At 43.3% G+C, this 22,689-nt stretch overlaps 1 long non-coding RNA gene across 1 annotated transcript in view; it reads right to left on the bottom strand.

Moving 5' to 3' along the window:
• Nucleotides 1–6,218: 6,218 nt before the first annotated feature.
• LOC122557928 (uncharacterized) overlaps nt 6,219–22,689 on the bottom strand; it is a 151,998-nt gene continuing 135,527 nt past the window's right edge. Inside the window, exon 3 of the long non-coding RNA XR_015760204.1 lies at nt 6,219–8,424. This is a non-coding gene — a long non-coding RNA (uncharacterized LOC122557928). The remainder of the gene's footprint in view (nt 8,425–22,689) is intronic.

Here is a 22,689-nt window from a genome sequence, read left to right on the forward strand (position 1 = left end):
ATCAGTTATCCAAACAAAATACTCCCTGCCCGTCTTGTTCAGATAATCGAGGTTGTTCTATACTCCACTTGTCACCTTTTCCAAAGATAAAGCCAATTCTGGTTTCAGTTGGACATCATTAATCTCACATACCAACTGGTCCCTCAGCATCTCATTTCGGGTTAAACAAAAATCACATGCCTCTGCCAGTCAACTTCACCTACTTAAAAATCCCGACTTGGATTCACATGGTTCTCGAATTGTGAATAAAACTGTTAGTATCTCAGAACTGGAGGGTGTTTGAGGTTATTGTATTCCTTAACCAAATCTGCCAACTCTTGATAGGTTTTAGTATCTGGTGCCTCAGGGAAAGTTAGACTCCTAATAATTGAAAAAATTGTGGGTCCACAAGCTGTGGGGAGAATTGCTCATTGAGTTTTTTATTTGCCTGGAAAAGATAACTCATTCTTTCGCAATACTGGGCCCAGTCTTTGGCTCGGTTGAATGAGTCAAGCTTCTCAAATAGCAAAATGATCCGAGAAGTGTTTACCCCAACTCAAAGATGACTGTTGCGAGTGAGTTTCTTCAGTACCGTGTTTTATTCTCATCGTCACCAAAATAGCTCACAGAGGCCAGTATCCTGTCACCAAGTCACTCTCTATTTACACATGGATAGTCCTTGACATTGATCCAGCTCTCCCAGATCCAGCTCTCACAGTGAACAGGATGTCTGACCTTCTTATTTTTATCTGTCAGCAAAGGCTCTTTGATTGGGCCAGATTAACCACCCCAGTCATGGAACTCATATTCTATGAGGTCCACCTGATTGACCTCCCTACAGCCACTACAACCAGTAGGTGCATGTTTCATTGGCCTCTCTTTATCTCTGGGCCTTTGAGTTGACCAGCTGAACTTTCAAGTTATGCCTGCATCATGCAATGACCTTTCAAACAGTCAGAGTCCAGTGATAACAGCCCTCAGTGACCTATCTCCTAGATATCAGTGTCAACGTCTGCCATCTACAAATCTCACTTGCGGATGTCCTTCTGAGGAGGTATGGACACTAAGGTGATCGTGACCAGATCACCTTACAGTAGATCTTGAGGGTTGCTGTGTTGACCATCTGATGAACGTTGCTGAGGCAGTGCAGATGGGACTGGAATTATCTAAGCTAATGGGAGATGTCTAGGTTGATGACCTTGCATCTGACAAGAGATGCATGCAGCCATACTTTGTTTTATACTGCTCCTGTGAAGCACCTTGGGAGTTTCATTCTATCAAGAGCACATACGTTGTTAAGGTTGCCCTATTTAATTGAGCAGGTGTCAAGGCTCCTGGTGGTCTGTGTATGTTCCACAACCACACCATTGGGAGGGCACAGTTCTTTCCTCGATGTTCACCCTGAGCACCTAAGGAGCATAAGGAATAGAAGAGCTGGCTGACACAGCCCCTTCCTCTCCAGGCTGTCCAGGAACATCTCATCTATCTGTGGAATGAGTAACCTCAACCTGCATTCTCCATTCACCCATAACTCCACATTTCACTGCTCTTCTGTACTGACCATCACTGTGCTTGCTGACCACAATAGGCACCAAAATTTCAAATGACTTTATAAACCAGAGCATGGCATTTTACATGTCGACTAATCCACTCCTTCGTTCCCTTGGTGAGTCTTCCATGTGTCTTTGCCTCATTTAGAGCTGCACTGCTGACTGAATTATGGCTGGTGGAAGTTGCTGATGTTCACTGGAGGATACTATGGCTGCTTTTGGGTAGTACCGGGATTAGAAGTGTGAACGTTAGACAGACCAAATTGGTAGGGATGGATTGCTGGACTGCCATGACTTTCTGAAAGCAGATTTGAACTCCGTCATTCACTGACATGATGGCAGCAATTTGAACTTGTGTGACAGCAAGCTGGCCTTGTGCCTATGTTTCAATGGCAGCACCCAGCGTCTTGTCATACTGTAATGGAAGCACAAACAGTGGGCCATTGAACACAGCTTATGGTGGGAGGGACCATATATGCTGTCACCGAGTTGACCACCACTTTACTTAAGAACATAGGAGCAGGGGTAGGACATCTGGTTCCCCTAGCCTGCTCAGCCATTCAATAAGATCATGTCTGACCTTTTGCATGGACTTACCCACCTGCTCACCAAAACCCTGGATTCCTTTACTGTTCAAGAATCTATCTACTTTTGCCTTAAAAAAAACATTCAACAAGAAAGCCTCCACCACAGATTCACAACCTTTTGGGTGAAGAAGTTCCTCCCTCACTCTGTCCTAACTCTGCACCCCTTTGTTTGGAAGCTCTGCCCCCTAGTTCCAGTATGCATGCTGAAACAGGTAGGCCCCAAGCCCTGTGCAAAAACCTGTGCCAAGTTGGTGCCAGCCTGCTCTGTGGACCTTGGTATTGCAAGCAGGCTGCCTCGCAGGACTGCCAAATGCACCGGGGAGTTCTTGAATGCCTTCCTGAGTTGCAGTGTCCATTGCACTACCACTATTACGGGCATGATACTGTAAAATAAACTACTGAAGGCACAGGACGTACTTATGGCAGTTTCTGATCAGGATCTGGACGAGCGTTCTTAATGAAAGGCTCGATGCCTTCTAGACTTTGCGAGTTTTGGAAACTGGACACACAATCTCCTTTGCACTTTACTGTAAAATGAAGCTCTTACTGGGCAAGAACGTTCTGCCGGCATTCAATTCGATAAAGAAATTCATCCAAAAGCCGGAACAAGTGGAAAGGGAACAAGTTCTTGAATTGATGACTTCCCAACCCACATTTGAATGGTTTCTGCCAGGAAAGCTCTTTTGCCAGCTGGAATTTCCAAACGTACATTACAAATATTGAATGTTCGAAATTAAATAAACCAAATGACTCTCTTTGTGTGGGCTGATCATTGCAGCCAAGAGCAATCAGCGTCTTAAATGCCAACTGGTTTCATGTCAAATGTACAAATGCTGGAATTTTCATACAACAGTCTTTACCAACTGCACACAGCAACATAACTCTCCTGTTTGCCCAAATTACAAAATTGACTTTTAAATCTCTAAATGTGTGCTACAGAGTTCAGTGATACCATAGGACCAAGCAACCTTTAGAATGACATTGAAGTTTGTCATACAGGCGCAGGGGTCAATGTATCCTGATGCAAGACAGGTCAGTGGATTGAAAATGGGAGGTCATCACAGCTAAAAAGCTTCTATTTTACATCTATTGGTTTGGTGAACACTATATATTATACATGCGCAATAAGGTAAAATTCTGGAATATTTAACATATAAAGAGGACTAGCCTTTTTTATAGTGCCAATGAGGTGGGTGATTGCATTGGCCAGAGTACAGTCTTATTTTATGAGAGTTTAAACTATCGTTATAAAACCGTGCTGTGTTAGTTAGGTTCAGTATATTTTCTTGCAATATTTATATTCACAGGAGTTCTGGAGTTACAAAAAGAAAGATTTAGATTTAAACAATGCGTTTTCTCAATGCATCCCAAACTGCTTTACAATGAATTGCATATACATATCACTTTTCAGGTCCTCAAGCAAAGTAATGGCCAGCAAATTGAATCCATCTCAAATGCAGTCACTGTTGGAATTTATGAAACACTGCAGCCAGTTGCACAAAGCAAGGTTCCACAATCAGTGATGCAATCTTGAAAATAAAACAAAAAGCTGTGGATGCTGGCAATTTGAAACAAAAACAGAAATTGTTGCAGAAACTCAGCAGGTTTGGCAGTGTCTGTGACAAGAAAGACATGTGATCATCTGCTTTTTTCAATGATGCTGATTGAGGGTGAAATGTTGCCCAGGACACCTGATGTTTTTTTCCAGTAGTGCCTTTGAATCTCTTGTAACCAGATAAGAGGGTAGGCTGCTCCTTGGTTTAATGCCTCATCTGAAAGTAACCTTTTAACCAAAGCCATATCTAAACTTGTGACCAAGCTGGCCAGCAATTCGCTCCAAGTTCTGAAGTACAAAACATGTAGGGCTAAATTGGGCCATGTAATACCAATGTTTTATGTGCCTTATAGTATAATAGAACATAAAACAGAGAACAGTACAGCACAGAACAGGCCCTTCATCCCACAATGTTGTGCCGACCATTGATCCTCATGTAAGGTAAAGCTAATGTACGAACCCTCAAATTTCTGTGACTATATGCATGTCCAGCAGTCTCTTAAATATCCCCAATGACCTCGCTTCCACAAATGCTGCTGGCAACGCATTCCATGCTCTCACAACTCTCTGTGTAAAGAACCCGCCTCTGACATCCCCTCTATACTTTCCGCCAAACAGCTTAAAACGATGACACCTCGTGTTAACAATTTCTGCCCTTGGAAAAAGTCTCTGGCTATCAAGTAGATTAGTGAAACTGCCCTGAAATGCATTTGTATGATGGTAAAGCAGTTTCAGCAACACACATTGCTGGTGTGGTATCTTTCAGATGATTGCTTCCAGTACCTTGAGGTATCTGCCATCTCTACCAGTATATGTGGTACTGAGTGAGCTTTGTTAGAGTTAATTTGCTGCTACCGATCCTCCTTTATCTTTGTGAACAAAAACAAAGAATTGTGATGCTGGAAATCACAAACAAGACGCTAAAGTAGAAAACGTCTGTGGAATGGATGAAGGAAATACAATATGACCCCCAATTAACCATTAACTTTTATATATCTCCCCTGACACTTTTTTTTTTCCCCAGTGTTAGCCCATTATACAATTATCCAACTACCTATATTACATTTGCCATTATCCCACTTTCCAGTCCAGTGTCTGACTTCCATATGTACGCAGTCTGGCTATTGAATGCGCTCCTTGAATGCGCTCTCATCAGACTTGGAAGAATGGTAGGGCTCTGCTTGAGGACTCTCGGCCTTTGTTCTGATCTGTAAATCTTCAATCTCTCAGCCTTCATATGCCATCTCTACCAGTATATGAGGTACTGGGTGAGGATTGTTAGAGTTATTTTGAAGTTACTAATCCTCCTTTGTGAAAAAAAACAAAGTATTGCGATGCCGGAAATCATAAACAAAAACAAAAATTGCTGGGAAAACTCCGCAGATCTGGCTGCATCTGTGAAGCTCAGTGCAAGCTGGAAGAACAGCACCTCATTTTCTACTTGGGTACCCTGCAGTCTTCAGCATCCAATATCGAGTTCAACAATTTTCAGGCCTGAGCATCTTCTCCCGTGTTCTTCTCCCAGCCCCCAAACACGAGGCTTTCTGGCAGCTGCCACAACCAACCCATTATCAGCTTCTGATGGTCCCCATTAGCAGCTCTTGATTCTCCCAGGCTGACCTTTACCCATTCCTTTGTCTGTCCAATTGTTTTTCTCTCTCTCTGGGCTCTACCTATCATTTATTCTTCCCCTCTCTCCCCACCCCATCTTCAACAATATAAACTAACCTTTTCCAAGCTACAATCAGTTCTGTAGAAGGGCCACTGGACCCAAAAATGTTGAATCTGCTTTCTCTCTGCAGAGGTTGCCAGGCCTGCTGAGTTTCTCCAGCAATTTCTGTTGTGCCCCTTTATCTTTGCCTTGTCTAATAGTACAGAAAATACCACTGTAGAGAATCTTTAGAAGAGACACAGGTTTTTAAACTATTCTGAAACAATCAAATGCATGAGAACAATAAATGCAACCACACTTGATCAGGCATAATTAGTCAAACCATCTGGATTTGGTACAAACTCATCTACTCCCTGCAGAAGCTAAAGTAGAAAACATCAGTGGAATGGGTGAAGGAAATACAATATGAATATTGACCTCCAATTAACCATTAACTTTTATATATCTCCCCAAAGCTCTTTTTTTTCCCCCAGTGTTAACCCATCATATAATTATCAATCTACCTATATTACATTTGCCACTATCCCACTTTTCCATCCAGTGTCTGACTTCCATATGTACACAGTCTGGCTAATGCACAATTCTCCCTGAATGCACTCTCATAGATTTGGAAGAATGGTAGGGCTCTGCTTGAGTTCTCTTGGCCCTGGTTCTGATCTGTAAATCTTCAATCTCTCAGTTAACCTTCACAAAGAACAGTGTTTCTTTTAGACCTTATTGTTGGTCTATTATCTCATCTGGAGGACCCTTGGTCTCCTGAATGTTTTTTTTTAGAGAACTCTTCTCTTCGAACTCAAGTAATTGCCCAATAACATAATTGGCAGGACATTTATGAGTACCCATCATAAAAGACAGCCACTCTTTTGAAACAAGTATTTTATTTTCTGTAATATTCTGGATATCTGGATCAGGAAATTGCTTTCTTATTAGAAGAGGCAGTCTTCTTTTTGAGTTCTGAAGAAGGATTACTGTACTCAAAACATGAACTCTGCTTTCTCTCCACAAACGCTTCCGGATATGCTGAGTTTCTCCAGTAATTTCTGTTTTATGCTTGTTCCTTATTTACAGTCTCCTGAATGTTGAGGCCAGGCAGTTTCTTTTTCTTGACTGTGTTCTGGATGTATTGACAGTGGACTGACTTCAATGGAGTCACATGCAGCTTAGGTCTCTCGAGCTGTTGGCCATTCTGGACATCTTCATTCACCCACTGGGGCTGTTCGACAGGTGAAGCAAATGTTTTTCAGACTCTCTGTCACATTACTGAGAGATTGCTGCTCACTTTGCAATTTCCCTCCACTGGCATTGACTCTTCAGTTTTAGAATACAGATGACTGAACATCTCCACTTGCTTTGTCAACACTGTGACTTCCTTTCTGTTAAACAGCTGTCTTATGCCAACATGAGTGATCTAATTGGAGTCTTTCTTCCATTGAGTTCCACCATGAGTCTGAAAATCCCAATGTAGTCTTCTACATTGCCAATATTGTTTGTTTCTGGACCAGTGCTCAGACAGTTTCTTGCCTCTAGACTAATCATTCTCAGGGATGTCAATCTTCTCTAACTCTTCTGATGAAGCTGAGATCATGACTCTAGTGAATGTTGATAGTGAACAAAGTACACATTTCCATCTCACTGAGGTGTATTCCATTGTTCAGTAAAATGTAGCCATTGCATGTTTCTGACAGTTTTTCTGCCCGTACCATGTAGTCCTATGTCTGTAAAATCTCTGCTGCTTCAGTCATGGTAACTGGTTTTAAAGCATAGTAGCATCTCTATCCCCTCATGTTACGCACAAAATCAACAAGATGCATATTGATGTAGACACAATTTGTCTCTTCTGGTTTGTTTGGATTGTGAAGTTCCCTAAGGTACCTGTTATCTTCTTCAATGGAAATGTCTCAGCTAATGCAGGTGTCTTTTTAAACCATGAAAGATGTTCTACTGTGTAGACCTCTCAGTATATGTGAGCACTTGTACTTCTAATGCACTGAAACTCTGCCTTACTTCAGCACATTTTCTGGAAGTGATCTTCAGTTTTACAAAATTACTTTCCTTAGGGATGGCTGGACATTGTCTTATGCCTGTGAGCACTTGTTATCCTGTGGTAAACACTGTTTTCTTGTATCAGACATTCAGCTTGTCCTCTGTTTTTGCTTATCACGTGACTCTTTAAAGTTTAGAAGGTTAGTAGACTCTGTTGTCCTCTCAAAGTAGTGTTGGCCTTCTCTCCTCAGGATCTGTCAATGAATCTAGCTGGTTGCTACTTCCATCTCTGTTGTATGACAAGGTATTTTCTAACACCATATGCCATTGTCTTAAACTTCCTCTTGAATGGAAAGGTTTTTTTTTAAAACAAAATGTATCAAATCCTTTCATGATTGTTAAATCTTCAATTCTTAAATTTCAGGAAATACAATTCTAGTTTAAGTAATCTTTTCTAATAATGTCACTACAAGAGCCATGGTAACAATCTCATAAATCTGCAATGCACTCCTTCCAAGCCCGATATCTTTGTTTTCCTGTTTTTTTCATTAACTGGGGGCATTGCTGACAAGACCAGCATTTGTTATATTCACTAATCAACCTGCTCAGAGATATTATTAGACACACTTAGAGCAGGTAGGACTTGAACCCAAGGATTCTGGCTCAGAGGTAGGGACACTACCACTGCACCACACAAATCCCCAATGTCAGCATTTGTTGTCCATGCATTTACTGCTTGCTGGGCTGTTTCAATTAAGAGCCAAACAAACTGCAGTAGAGCTGGAGTCACATTTATGTCAGGTCTGGTAAGAATGGCAGGTCTCCTGCATCTAATGGGTTTTCAAAGTCATGGTCACAAACACCAAAATGTTGTGTTCCAGATTATTACATGAACTTACATTCCAATAGCTCTCTTGGTGGGATTTGAGTCATGACTCTAGGGCATCAGCCTAGCTCTCTGGAAGACTAACCCTTTACATAATCACTGCACCACTGTCTCCCATCTCTGAATTGCCTCTGCCAGTGTAAAATTGTGCTCCATCTTTGCTGTCTTCTCTCCTTGCGTCTTCTGACTGGAAATGGTCCAGCTCTGAGGATCTGAAATGAGTAAAGGGCAAGGGTTCAGTAGTGGTTGGGGGAGAGGAGGTAGTAAGAAGAGCTTAAACAATCCGTAAACTGAGATTGTGGATGGAGGGGGAAGAGGAGCATAATATTAATCAACATCTGAAGCTCCATCAGTGGCCATAACCCCAATTCCCTTCCAATCATGGCCAGCTCTGTCTCCACTTGAAGGTTAGAACAGATGGCATTTGTACCCTGCTGCAGTTCTTTGTTGCTCTCTCCTGTTATGTGCCACATGCTCCTTCTCAACAGTGAGAAAAGTGTCAGTGAGAATAATATGGTTATCATGACTGAGCAGATACCACTGTTTGTAAGCTGAGTGTTCGGGATGCGAGAGCACCAAATGAATGAGTGAACCCCTTGTGAATTGAAGGGTTAAGTACTGATTGACAGAGAGTGGTGGATGGTGAATGTTAGATGTACACTAAAATGAGCACTGATTATGGCGGAGTGGTTTTGGCCAGATACACATTTGATGATTGAATTCAATCACCTGATAACTCATGTCAGGAAGCAGAACCTCTTCCTGTACAACATCCTCTTTGCTTTGGAGAAACACATGTGGGCAGTGAGATCTGCTGCTACTTCTTCCCACTGCCTCCTGAGCATATGGAAGGCCTCATGATCCCTGCAGCTACAGAATGTTTTCCTTCCTTTACACGTTTTGAACCAATGCCTCCAGTTCAACATCAAAGAATCTCAGTGCACACCAGTTTCAGTAAGATAGCAACTCAGCAATGTGCGCGGGTTAATTGTGGACCACAATCCCTGGAATGTTTTTAGGGTTAACCATTTTAATCACATCAAAACTCTAGATTCAGTCCCTAGTGTTAATAAATACCTCACTTCCACTGTTTTGCACCATCTTTTATGATTTTAAAGGTTACCTTAAAATATTAATCGACTCATTTTCGTAAATCATTAAACAGACAATGTTCAGAAACAGCTGTCTTGAAAAGACATTTCTTGTGTCAAACCCCAATCTCCAATTGCCATAGAGTAAGAAAACAGATTTTCCAAGCAGATTTCCTGCCAGTAGAAGGTTTGGGAGAGAGATTAGAGAAGGTGAAAGACTGGAAGTGAAGATATACGGATAGCTATGGACAGCTGGTTCCTTCCCACCTATGCTATTTTGCTGCACTCACTATTTTAAATGCAGTAGTGCTGTAACAAATGTTCAGACCAGCTGAAAATTCTAAAAAGCCTACACTTAAGTGGTGATTCAACATTTACTCTTTATTAGAACCATTTGAAAGATTACTCTTTTTGCCTACATGATAAGTTGTGTGTAAGATTAATGGAATGATTAGGTGCTATGTAAGCATATACATATATTTTGCTTATATATATATTAAGAATAATTGATTTCCAGATAAATAAGTTAGAGAACAATTTTCATGTGTTTGGTTAAACATCATATATGCTAACATTAATTTATTTAATTGATTGTGTGACAAATTGAGATTCTACTTTAACTTGGTTTTCTTCAGTTGCACAAGTCTCCTGATATTTTAGTTTAATTTGAGAATTGTCCACAATCTGTGAATTATTCTGTTTAAATCAGTGATTTCCCCAAAGGTACGAGTAAACGTTTCATGAGTTGGAAGAGCCTGAGAGTCAGAGGCTGTGGGTTCAAACCCCAGGAGAAAGTGAGGACTGCAGATACTGGAGATCAGAGCTGAATGTGTTGCTGGAAAAGCGCAGCAGGTCAGGCAGCATCCAAGGAGCAGGAGAATTGACGTTTCGGGCATGAGCCCTTCTTCAGGAATGAGGAAAGTGTGTCTAGCAGGCTAAGATAAAAGGTAGGGAGGAGGGACTTGGGGGAGGGGCATTGGAAATGCGATAGGTGGAAGGAGGTGAAGGTGAGGGTGATAGGCCGGAGTGGGGGTGGGGGCGGAGAGGTCAGGAAGAAGATTGCAGGTTAGGAAGGTGGTGCTGAGTTCGAGGGTTGGGATTGAGACAATGAGGGGGGATGGGGAAATGAGGAAACTGGAGAAATCTGAGTTCATCCCTTGTGGTTGGAGGGTTCCTAGGCGGAAGATGAGGCGCTCTTCCTCCAGCCGTCGTGTTGCGATGGTCTGGCGATGGAGGAGTCCAAGGAACTGCATGTCCTTGGTGGAGTGGGAGGGGGAGTTGAAGTGTTGAGCCATGGGATGGTTGGGTTGGTTGGTCCGGGTGTCCCAGAGGTGTTCTCTGAAACGTTCCGCAAGTAGGCGGCCTGTCTCCCCAATATAGAGGAGGCCACATCGGGTGCAGTGGATGCAGTAAATGATGTGTGTGGAGGTGCAGGTGGATTTGTGGTAGATATGGAAGGATCCCTTGGGGCCTTGGAGGGAAGTAAGGGAGAAGGTGTGGGCACAAGTTTTGCATTTCTTGCCGTTGCAGGGGAAGGTGCTGGGAGTGGAGGTTGGGTTGGTGGGGGGTGTGGACCTGACGAGGGAGACACGGAGGGAGTGGTCTTTTCGGAACGCTGATAGGGGAGGGGAGGGGAGGGAAATATATCCTTGGTGGTGGGGTCCGTTTGGAGGTGACAGAAATGATGACGGATGATACGATGTATATGGAGGTTGGTGGGGTGGTAGGTGAGGCCCAGTGGGGTTCTGTCCTGGTGGCGATTGGAGAGGCGGGGATCAAGGGCGGCGGAGCGGGAAGTGGAGGAGATGCGGTGGAGGGCATCATCGACCAGGTCTGAGGGGAAATTGCGGTCTTTGAAGAAGGAAGCCATCTGAGTTGTACGGTATTGGAACTGATCCTCCTGGGAGCAGATGCGGCGGAGACAAAGGAATTGGGAATATGGGATGGCGTTTTTACAGGGGGCAGGGTGGGAGGAGGTGTAGTCTAGGTAGCTGTGGGAGTCGGTCGGTTTATTGTAAATGTTCGTGTTGATTCGGTCGTCCGAGATAGAAATGGAGAGGTCTAGGAAGGGGAGGGAGGAGTCTGAGATGGTCCAGGTAAATTTGAGGTCGGGGTGGAAGGTGTTGGTAAAGTGGATGAACTGTTCAACCTCCTCATGGGAGCACGAGGCAGCGCCGATACAGTCATCGATGTAGTGGAGGAAAAGGTGGGGGGTGATGCCAGTGTAGCTGCGGAACCAGCATGGGCCCCAGCTATGCCTGCCTCTTCGTAGGATATGTGGAACAGTCCATCTTCCGCAGCTACACTGGCACCACTCCCCACCTTTTCCTCCGTTACATCGATGACTGTATCGGCACTACTTCGTGCTCCCACAAGGAGGTTGAACAGTTCATCCACTTTACCAACACCTTCCACCCCGACCTCAAATTTACCTGGACCATCTCAGACTCCTCCCTCCCCTTCCTAGACCTCTCCATTTCTATCTCGGGCGACCGAATCAACACGGATATTTACTATAAACCGACCGACTCCCACAGCTACCTAGACTACACCTCCTCCCACCCTGCCCCCTGTAAAAACGCCATCCCATATTCCCAATTCCTTCGTCTCCGCTGCATCTGCTCCCAGGAGGACCAATTCCAATACCGTACAACGCAGATGGCCTCCTTCTTCAAAGACCGCAATTTCCCCCCAGATGTGATCGACAATACTCTCCACCGCATCTCCTCCACTTCCTGCTCCTCCGCCCTTGAACCCCGCCCCTCCAATCGCCACCAGGACAGAACTCCACTGGGCCTCACCTACCACCCCACCAACCTCCATATACATCGTATCATCTGTCGTGATTTCCGCCACCTCCAAACAGACCCCACCACCAAGGCTATATTTCCCTCCCCTCCCCTCCCCTATCAGCGTTCCGAAAAGACCACTCCCTCCGTGACTCCCTCGTCAGGTCCACACCCCCCACCAACCCAACCTCTGCTCCCAGCACCTTCCCCTGCGACCGCAAGAAATGCAAAACTTGTGCCCACACCTTCCCCCTTACATCCCTCCAAGGCCCCAAGGGATCCTTCCATATCTGCTACAAATTCACCTGCACCTCCACACACATCATTTACTGCATCCACTGCACCCGATGTGGCCTCCTCTATATTGGGGAGACAGGCCGCCAACTTGCGGAACGTTTCAGAGAACACCTCTGGGACACCCGGACCAACCAACCCATCCACCCCGTGGCTCAACACTTCAACTCCCCCTCCCACTCCACCAAGGACATGCAGTTCCTTGGACTCCTCCATCGCCAGACCATCACAACACGACGGCTGGAGGAAGAGCGCCTCATCTTCTGCCTCGGAACCCTCCAATCACTAGGGATGAACTAGATTTCTCCAGTTTCCTCATTTCCTCTCCCTCCACCTTGTCTCAAATCCAACCCTCGAACTCAGCACCACCTTCCTAACCTGCAATCTTCTTCCTGACCTCTCCGCCCACACCCCCACTCCGGCCTATCACCCTTACCTTAACCTCCTTCCACCTATCGCATTTCCGACGCCCCGCCCCCAAGTCCCTCCTCCCTACCTTTTATCTTAGCCTACTAGACACACTTTCCTCATGCCCGAAACGTCGATTCTCCTGCTCCTTGGATGCTGCCTGACCTGCTGCGCTTTTCCAGCAACACATTTTCGGTTCAAACCCCACCCCAGTCATAAAATCCAGGACAGTGCTCACATATGTTTTCCTTTCAGGTGAGATATCAAAACCTGAGTGAGATGTTAAAACTGAGAGCCCACATTCCCTCACAAGCAAATATTTTAAAAAAGAAACATGTAGTACTATTTCAAGAGTAATAGTGAAACTCTTCTCAATGTCCTGGTCAGCATTTTTCTTCATCAGTTTAAAGAAAATTATCTGTACGTAATCTAATTTCCATTTGTGGGATCTTTGTCTGCGCTAGTCAACTAATTCACCTCATACATTACTAGTAAAGCTGAACCTTTGAAATTATTTAAACAAATATCAAGCTGATTGGAATGTCCAGCATTTGTAAAAACATCACATAAATGTAAGTCTTTCATTCTTCATAAGCGCTAACGTTAGTGTTAATTAGATTCCCTCGGTGTGGAAACAGGTCCTTCGGCCCAGCAAGTCCACACCGACTCTCCCAAGACTAACCCACCCACACCCATTTCCCTCTGACTAATGCACCTAACACTATGTGTAATTTAACATGGCCATTTCACCTGATCTGCACATCTTTGGACTGTGGGAGGAAACCCACGCAGACACAGGGAGAACGTGCAAACTCCACACAGACAGTCAACCAAGGCTGGAATTGAACCCAGGGCCCTGGCGCTGTGAGGCAGCAGTGCTAACTGCTGAGCCACCGGGCCACCCTAATTTCTATGTGAGAGGATTACAGTAGGTCATTGCATTTTGCAGGCAATATATTTAAAAAGCTATTAAAACCCATGAACCACATACTAACACTGTGTTCATTTTTGAGGAGAGAAGGAAAAGAGATTTAAGCAAAAATTGTATGGTACATCATACCCTTAAAATCTGTTGTAAACCTATCATTGATTGATGGCAATATATATTTCCATAAATATCACAGATTGGATCATCCCAGTTACCAATAATTTATTTGGAGACCCCCATAAGTTTTGGGAATACGCAGAAAGAAAAATGTGGGGAATACTCAAGGATGACAATAATCTCACATTTTAAAACAATAAGATAACAAAATAATGAAATTGTTTTCAAGAAGAATAAGTAATTTTGGCTTTAAAACTCTACTCTTCAATAAGTGGGTGAAAGTTGCATTTTGGGTACAGAAGAATTCCCCATCATTTCTCAATACTATTCCCAACTCCCAATGCATGACAGCACAGTGGCTCAGTGGTTGGCACTGCTGCTTCACAGCGTTAGAGACCCAGGTTTGATTCCAACGCTGTGTGGAGTTTGCACATTCTCCCCATGTCTATGCAGGGGTTTCCTTTGGGTGCTCTGGTTTCTTGTCACAGCCCAAAGATATGCAGATGGTTGGCCATGCTAAATTTCCCATAGTGTCCAAGGATGTGCATCTAGGTGATTAGCTATGGGAAATGCAGGGTTACAGGGACAGGGTAGAGGAGTGGTCTGGGTGGGATGCTCTTTGGAGGGGGGTTGTGGACTTGACGGACCAAATGGCCTGCTTCCACAGTGTAGGGATTCCACGATGACTAAATTGCAAGGGATAGGGAAAATAGTCCAACACGACTGTGAAAAAGGAGGTAAATAGATCTGTCACAGCCACATAATGTGGAATCTGCTCATTTGAGAAAGTGTTCCTAGGTAATTTGGAGGTTCCGGTGTTAGACTGGGGTGGACAAAGTTAAGCCACCTGATGAGGAGCGGCACTCCGAAAGCTTGTGCTTCCAAGTAAACCTGTTGGACTATAACCTGGTGTTGTGTGATTTTTAACTAGGTAACTTAATGGGGAGGATCCTTGCTTAATAAATAATTATTCAAATAAATATGTTTGCATCTGAAAGGCACTGCATATGAAGTTTCCTCTTGAACCCCAAACAGGATTCCTGATCCTCATCAATTTCTATTTGACATCAGTGCCTATTACGTATGTTTTAATTAATTGGTACTAATTGATTATTTGTTTATTGGTTTATTCACAGGCAGTTTGAAGGTCGAAGTATTGTTTGGACCTAAGATACATTAGACCAGACCTGTTCCCTTGAGACTGTCCCTCAAGGACAACTTGCAGGGAAGTGGCCTAACAATCCACATCATGGAGGTTAATGAGAGGTTAATTGCCAAGCTTCAGAAACTTCCTGCAGCAATGAAATCTCTGGCTGCTTCATTCAGGAAAAGTCCAGATGAAGCAGATCAAAAGAAGCTAGGAGGAAATTAAGGGTGTGACAAAAATAATTTTTACACTTTAAGTGATGGACTTGCTTTCATTTTTGGACAGAATATTGGACCGGACACAACTTTGTTAACTAAATCTTGTTTTGTTTTACCTTGAAACCTCTGTTCAATCTGCTCTTATCTGATCTCCCTTGCACACTTTCACAGAACATCTAATTGCCCTTCTCCTCAACTCCACACCCCCACTCATTTACCCCCTCCCACGCTTTTCACTTGTTCACAACACATTGTAATCTACCTTTCCTTAACTCTCCTGAAGAATTATCAACTTGAAACAATAGCTGTTTTATTGTCTCCACGGATGCTATCTGACCTGCTGAGCTCTTCTTTAATTTTCTGTTTCGAATTTCAATACTTTCTAAGGCTTACTTCTTTAAGGTTGCTACACCCGTTCTGCTTTCCATCCTTTCCACTTTAGATTTCAATCCTTATCAGTTCAAGGCAAACTGGTCTCACCCAGTCAGAACTGAGGAACGTTAAATTGCTGTTGATCAAATGAGAAGACTTGCAAAGAAAACAAACTTGAAGAGCAGTCAAGAAAGCTCACCAATAAAGGTCAGCCAACTACTGGAAGTAAAGTTGAATCGTCCCTGAAAACATGCCTGTTCCTTCCAATGCACATATCAAGCAAACATTGTGCTGCCTTATTATTCACATGATTGCAGCATGCACTATACCCTACTGATGCCTCAACACGGGCTTCAAATCTTTGTCAAGCTGGCACTATTTAAAGTTAGCCTGCAATGCTTAAAGCCACCATACAATGTCTCAGTGTGTTAGATGGCTTAGGAAGAGATTCCCAGCATGATCAAGAAATAATGATTCAAGATGACAGAGGCAATGACCTAGTGGTATTATGGCTAAATTATTCATCCTGAAGCTCAGCTAAAGTCCTGAAGACTTGGGTTCAAATCCCGCCATGGTTAATGGTGGAATTTGAATTCAGTCGAGAATTTGGGTCTTTTGATGACTGTAAAACTGATTGCCGGATAAAACCGGCAATCTGTTCTAATGTCCTTTAGAGAAGGAAATTCACAATCCTTACCTGCCAACAATCCAGACCCTTAGCAATGTGGTTAGCTCTTAACTGCCCTCTGGACAATGAAGAAAAGGCCATAAATGCTGGCCTAGCCAGAGACGCCCACATCCCATGAATAAATTAAAAAAGATTGTGTCCTGAGGCTGTTTTAACACAGCACTGAAAGCCTGCAGGATGTTGAAAGAGGAGGAAAGACTTCTATTCCTAGCAGCCCTCCTGGTACAGCAGAGGCAGTGGGAACAAACAACCATTGTGATTAATGGCTACAGTGCAGTCTCAAGGATACTGATACAGGGCTGCAAGCAACTTGATTACATTAGGAATAAAGATCAGTGAATGCATCTTTAAATGCTATACTTGCACAAAGAGCCATGAATGGCATACTCTGCTCCTTTCACCTATCAACAATCTCTCTCAGCCATGACTTATATCTGACAATAATAGGCATGCTTCACGCTTAACGCTGTTTAGCGAGCCGCTCATCCTTGTCTGCTAGCTTGCAGAAACTGTGAGCTATTCGACTCTGAAACAATGACATTCACCAAATAGAAGAATATTGTTTGTTATTACTGGAGTGGTGTTGACTAAGGCTGAAGTGAAAACACAAAAGCAAATAATATCTGAATCAGAAGGTATTTCCTGAGCTCTTAAGACCCAGTCTTTGGTTCCAAATTGTTGAACCCATGGGTTTCCTTCAGGTGCTCCGGGTTTCCTCCTACAGTCCAAAGATGCGCACGTTGAGGTGGTTTGGCCTTGCTAAATTGCCCATAGTCTTCAGGGATGTGTAGGCTAGGTGCATTAGTCAGGGGAATGTAGAGTGATAGGGTAGAGGAGTAGGTCTGTGTGGGATACTGTTCAGAGTGTCAGTGTGGACTTGTTAGGCTGAATATCCTGTTTCCACACTGTAGGGATTCTATGTGAAGTACATGGTGCTTCATCATCATCTCAAAGATTATCATCATCACTCTCACTCATGAGGATTGCACCTTTATGGTCTGATTCCTCTGTTGTATTATGGCAGTGCTCCTATCCTGTCCAATGTCATTTCCTGGTCCTTTCTATTCATTGTGTCCATTTCTCTTACAGTAAACTATGTTACCAGATCTGGACAGACTGATGAAGGGTCTCTCCTACTTATTTCTGTATTTTAGATTTAATAAATGCTTGTCGATCAGCATTTAGATAGGTAAAAAGTAAAATGACCTAATTATTGCTCTTTCTAGTGTTAGAGGGTTGCCATGCAAATACCTGAAATGCAATTTTGGGATCCAGCTGTGTACAAATAGCTGTACAATGCCACCATCTTCCAAACAAATATCTCTAAGGAATCTTTTGCATATACTGCCGACGCCAATGCCATTTGTAACTTACAGTTTGGCTCATCTGTCAAAATGTTTTGTTATATCTCATCGAAAGTTGCATGGTTTCTTACACACAAGCCTTTGCTGAATTATCTTTCTTTAGTAGCATGCATTATAATAATGGAAGCAACTGTGGAGATCTGTGATGATACTATGGCTTTAATAGGTGTATTTTGTCCTTTGTTTTATGATGAGGTTGAGAGAGAGGTGCTGAGTGATCTGTTCCAATCCAACAAAGTAAACAGCATGTGAAGCCTTGCTTTTATTTTAAAGTTGGAACAATAGAAGCAGCATAAATGATGCAGAACTAGGACTTTAGTTGAATTTCAGTAGCTATTGGGGTTTGGAAGATGTTGCATATCTGCCCCTGCTACAGCAAAATGCTTGAGTTCTTTCTCTCTCCCTCTCTCTGTCTCTCTTAGAGTTTTGTCTTGATGAGCTTTCGCCTGGTCCAGAGAATTGCATGCGAGCTAATCTATTTTAATTTGCCTTTGCTGAGATGTGTTTATGGGAATATTGCAATATTAGAACAGTTGCTGTTTAGTAGTTAAATGATCTGCTATTCTGTTCAATTTTCCATTGGAATTAAGTTATTCCAATTCTTCCTTCTTTTGTTTGTATTTTAAATGTAGTGTAAGAATAACATGTTTTGTTTCAAGTTTGGTAGTTTGACCAAACTAATTGCATCTGGAACACAGCACCTTACACATGCCTTTAAAAATAGGAAAAGGTTGGGGTTCTAGGCTATCCTCTTAATATATTTTGACGGGGTTTGGTCTAGTCCATAACATATCTGAAAAAAAAAGAGAAACTGCTGGAGAAACTGAACAGGTCTGAGGAGACCACACTGGGGAAATTAAAGGCAGACTGGGTGACCACTATGCACAACATCAACTTTCGCTCTGTAAAAATTACCCTGGGCTTCTATTTGCCTGCCACTGCAACAAACCACCATGTTCCCATACCAAGATTCCTGTCTTAGGGCTGTCATAGTGCTCCAGTAAGGCTCACTGCAAGCTGGAGGAACAATACCTCATCATCTGCTTGGGGAGCTTGCAACCTTTGGGTTGTTTCTCACTGATTGGAAAGGAGGAACATTCTCCAAAGACCCTCTGTGAATGTGGCCCTCTATTGACAGCCTTTCCCCCACCTTCAATCTTGTCCTTCTCTGTGTTACTTCTTGTGATGGAGAAAGCAAGGGGGATAGACACTACTTTACCTAGGATGAGGGGCACATAATCTAAACAGAGTTCTTGAAGTTAGAACCAAGGTCTTCAACATTTGCCACAGCATTCCCTGTATTCAGCTTGAAATAGCTGAATAAACCATCAAATACCTCCACTAACTCAGCAGTAGGTACCAATCAATCCGCAATTAACCAACAAGTACCTGATGATGTCTTAACTAGATATGTCATTAAGTTAGAAGGAAGTGGATGCTTTCCTGTTGTGGAATGCACATTAGCTATGTGAGGTTGAAAGAGGGCATTTTCTGGAATTTTTATACTAAATTTGTATATAGGTACAATAACATCAAATCAATGTTAGTTGCGAAATGGAATCACAACCTGCCCACTCACTATACATTTGCTGGATCTATCCAGATCCTACAGAATTAATATATTCAAAATGACACCTGGAGTGTATATGTGTGGTACGGATGCCATATTGGTATCAAACTGGCACCCATAGCATTGTCAATCCAGGTGTGATGCAATTGAATTTCACAATAACCTTTCTTAGCAACCCTACTTCTCCCTAGCCTAAGCTATTTGATTTTAACCAACACTCACCTTGATGCCAAAGCATTTAAAACCTGTTTTGCCACCTTCAATCCATTGTTGTATCTGGCCTTACTTTGTCACTGTGCTGCACTCACAATCTATTTGCGGCCTTGCAGCACAACAGTATTGAATTCCAAATCCATTGTCTCTGTGTTAAAAGAGGTGGCATAGACCTGCCACCAGAGAACCAGCCTGATGTTCATTAATGTCATCCCCCCGAAACTGCCAACTCTCTAACCCTCATACTACTGCAACAGTGGGCGGCACGGTGGCACAGTGGTTAGCACTGCTGCCTCACAGCGCCAGAGACGCGGGTTCAATTCCCGCCTCAGGCGACTGACTGTCTGGAGTTTGCACATTCTCCCCGTGTCTGCGTGAGTTTCCTCCGGGTGCTCCGGTTTCCTCCCACAGTCCAAAAATGTGCAGGTCAGGTGAATTGGCCATGCTAAATTGCCCGTAGTGTTAGGTGCAGGGGTAAATGTAGGGGAATGGGTCTGGGTGGGTTGCGCTTCGGCAGGTCGGTGTGGACTTGTTGGGCCGAAGGGCCTGTTTCCACACTGTAAGTAATCTAATCTAATCTAAACACTAACCTCTTCCAACCTTCCTTTTCTGTGCTGCTAGGAGCTGTACATTTACACAGTAGTGTTGCCAAGTTGTTCCAGGTTACAGTTATTTCAACATCCAGAGAAACCTCCCTATTAATATCAAAACCCAGGAATCCCTTTACTCAGTTGTTAAACCATTCATTTCTCCCAGGGCTGCTGTATACCCTCAATTCCAGTTAATCTCCTTACATCTGGAGATAGTAAGGACTGCAGCTGCTAGAAGTCAGAGTCAAGAGCTGGGAAAGCCCAACACGTCAGTCCTGATGAAGAGTTTCGGCCCGAAACTTTGACTTTCCTGCTCCTCCAATGCTGTCTTACCTGCTACACTTTTCAAGCTTCACATCTATTGACTCTACATTCCTTATACTCCTTCATGTATAAATGTATATATTTGTTTGGCTCTTTTTCTTTAAATTACGGAGTCACATGTGTATTGTGCATTTCGCAGGTAGCTGGATGTCAAAAAATGACACCTGTTGAAATTCTGAAGTGTAGTTGCCACTGTGCTGTGGGAAATACAACAATAAATTTGTTCAAAACCAGCTCTCAATAAAGACAATGGCATGAGAATCAGGTTTAATGTAGGTTGAGGGATTGGTATTGGCCAGGACCTCAGGGAGAACATTGTTCTCCTAATATCCCATGGAATCCTCTACACACCCCCACCCAAGCGAGCTGATGGGCCTTCAAGTTTAACATTTCACCTGAAAGATGCCACCTCCGACAATGAAACATGCCCAAAGTATTATGTTGAAAAACCAGCCGGGTTTCTGGATTGTGATTTGAACCTGCAAGCTCCTGACTCAGCGTTAAGAGAGAGAAAGAGAGAGAGAGAGAGACACCAATGATTCTTGACTGACACCAAGAAAATCAAATAAATAAGTGCAGCAGTCAGGAATGAAAACTAAATATTTTGAAATAAAATTAACAGAGAGTGACAGCTGCTAATAATTCATGCTGAAGAATTGTGCTGTTACTTTGAGATAATGACATTGACCTTTATCCCCAGTGGAAAACGTATAAGTCAGCTGCTCACCCTGTCTTGCCTCCCTAAAATCCAAAACTGGATGGCGTTGGGATCGGCTACTATTCTTACTGGTTAAAATTCACCCTAACATGTCAATGAATCCCAGAATTCTCAGCTCCCTCATCAGCCACACAGGAGAAACTTTGCTGAACACTTCATGAAAACCTGGTAAATAGATCTATATATCCCCCCCACCCTTGATGATTTAGAGGCGGCATATAAGCATGACTGATTACTACTAAAACCATGCCCATTGCTGCCTGTGATACTCATAGTCTTTAGAAGCTCATTTATAGCATTCTGCAGTATGCCTCAAGCACTTTTGCCGCTATGGGAGGTCAATTGGCCTGTAATTACTAGATGCATGCTTTATTCCTCCTTTGAATATTGGAATGACATTTGCCATACTTCAGTTTGTGGGTATTTCTCCAGTATTTTTGAAGGTCTGAAAAATATCATCCAAGGCATGACTAATTTCCTGCTTAAATTCCTTACAGATTTTAGGATGTATCCCATTTGGCCCAGGATCCTCACGAATATCTAATCGTTCCAATTTCTGCATAGCATATTCTGTACTAACTGGTACACTCCATCCCATTTACTATGACTGAAAACATGACCCTGTTTTCAACAGGAAACAAGATCAAAGTCTTGCATTCATTACATCACACATCAAACCTATTAGGATGCCCTCAGAGACAAATCAGGGGGTTATTTTATCGGCAAACCAGGGGGTTGGTTTGCAAGGTTGAAGCGGGCTGTAAATCAGCACCAGATGATGATGTGCCAATTACCTGATCTGCTGCCACTTCCTCACAACTTTTCAGCAAGGTACTGATGGTTTTCCGCCCTGAAGCTGTGGAAATGCAATTGACCAAACTCAGGAGTCAGATGACAATGCTAACTAAAGGAGGACGGCCAATTTGACACACACGCTAGGCGCATCCTCAGAATGGACTGCGAACAACAAAATTGTGCAAGCTCAGTCAAAGCCCTGTTTTAGCTTTTGAGTGTTTCCATTTATGAAAGAGCAGCAGCGCAGCTTCTTGCTTTAAACGCAAAACAAAGGAAGCTTTGCAACATGACTACTGAAGCAATGGATTTAAGCAAAACAATTAGATGATAAAATCCCTACAGTGTGGAAAGAGGCCATTCGGCCCATCGTTTCTGTATCAACACTCCAAACAGCATCCTCCACCCCCCCCCCCCCACCCCCCCCTCCCCAACCCTATCCTTACAACCCTGAATTTCCCATGACTAGCCCACCTAACCTGCATATCCCTGGATACTATGGGCAAGTTAGCATGATCAATTCACCTAAACTGCACATCTTTGGACTGTGGGAGGAAATTGGAGCACTCGGATGAAACCCTTACAGACACAGGGAGAACGGGTAAACTCCACACAGACATTCGCCTGAGGCTGTAATCGATCCCCGGTCTCTGACGCTGTGAGGCAGCAGTGCTAACCCCCCCAAATCGATAAACCTATTCACAAAAATGCAAAGTAAGGATAAAATTATGTATAAAAATGAGACTCACTTCTGCTGCCTTTTCAGGCTTGGCTTGCTTGAAGATTCTCTTTCTGAATTGAAGGGGCGCAAACTAATGTCAGAATTCAGCAGTTTTTATCGTCAAATAGTCAGA

This window comes from Chiloscyllium plagiosum, unplaced genomic scaffold (genome assembly GCF_037043375.1).
Source record: "Chiloscyllium plagiosum isolate Xiang-an unplaced genomic scaffold, Cpla_swu_hap1 HiC_scaffold_18, whole genome shotgun sequence".
NCBI lineage: Eukaryota > Metazoa > Chordata > Chondrichthyes > Orectolobiformes > Hemiscylliidae > Chiloscyllium > Chiloscyllium plagiosum.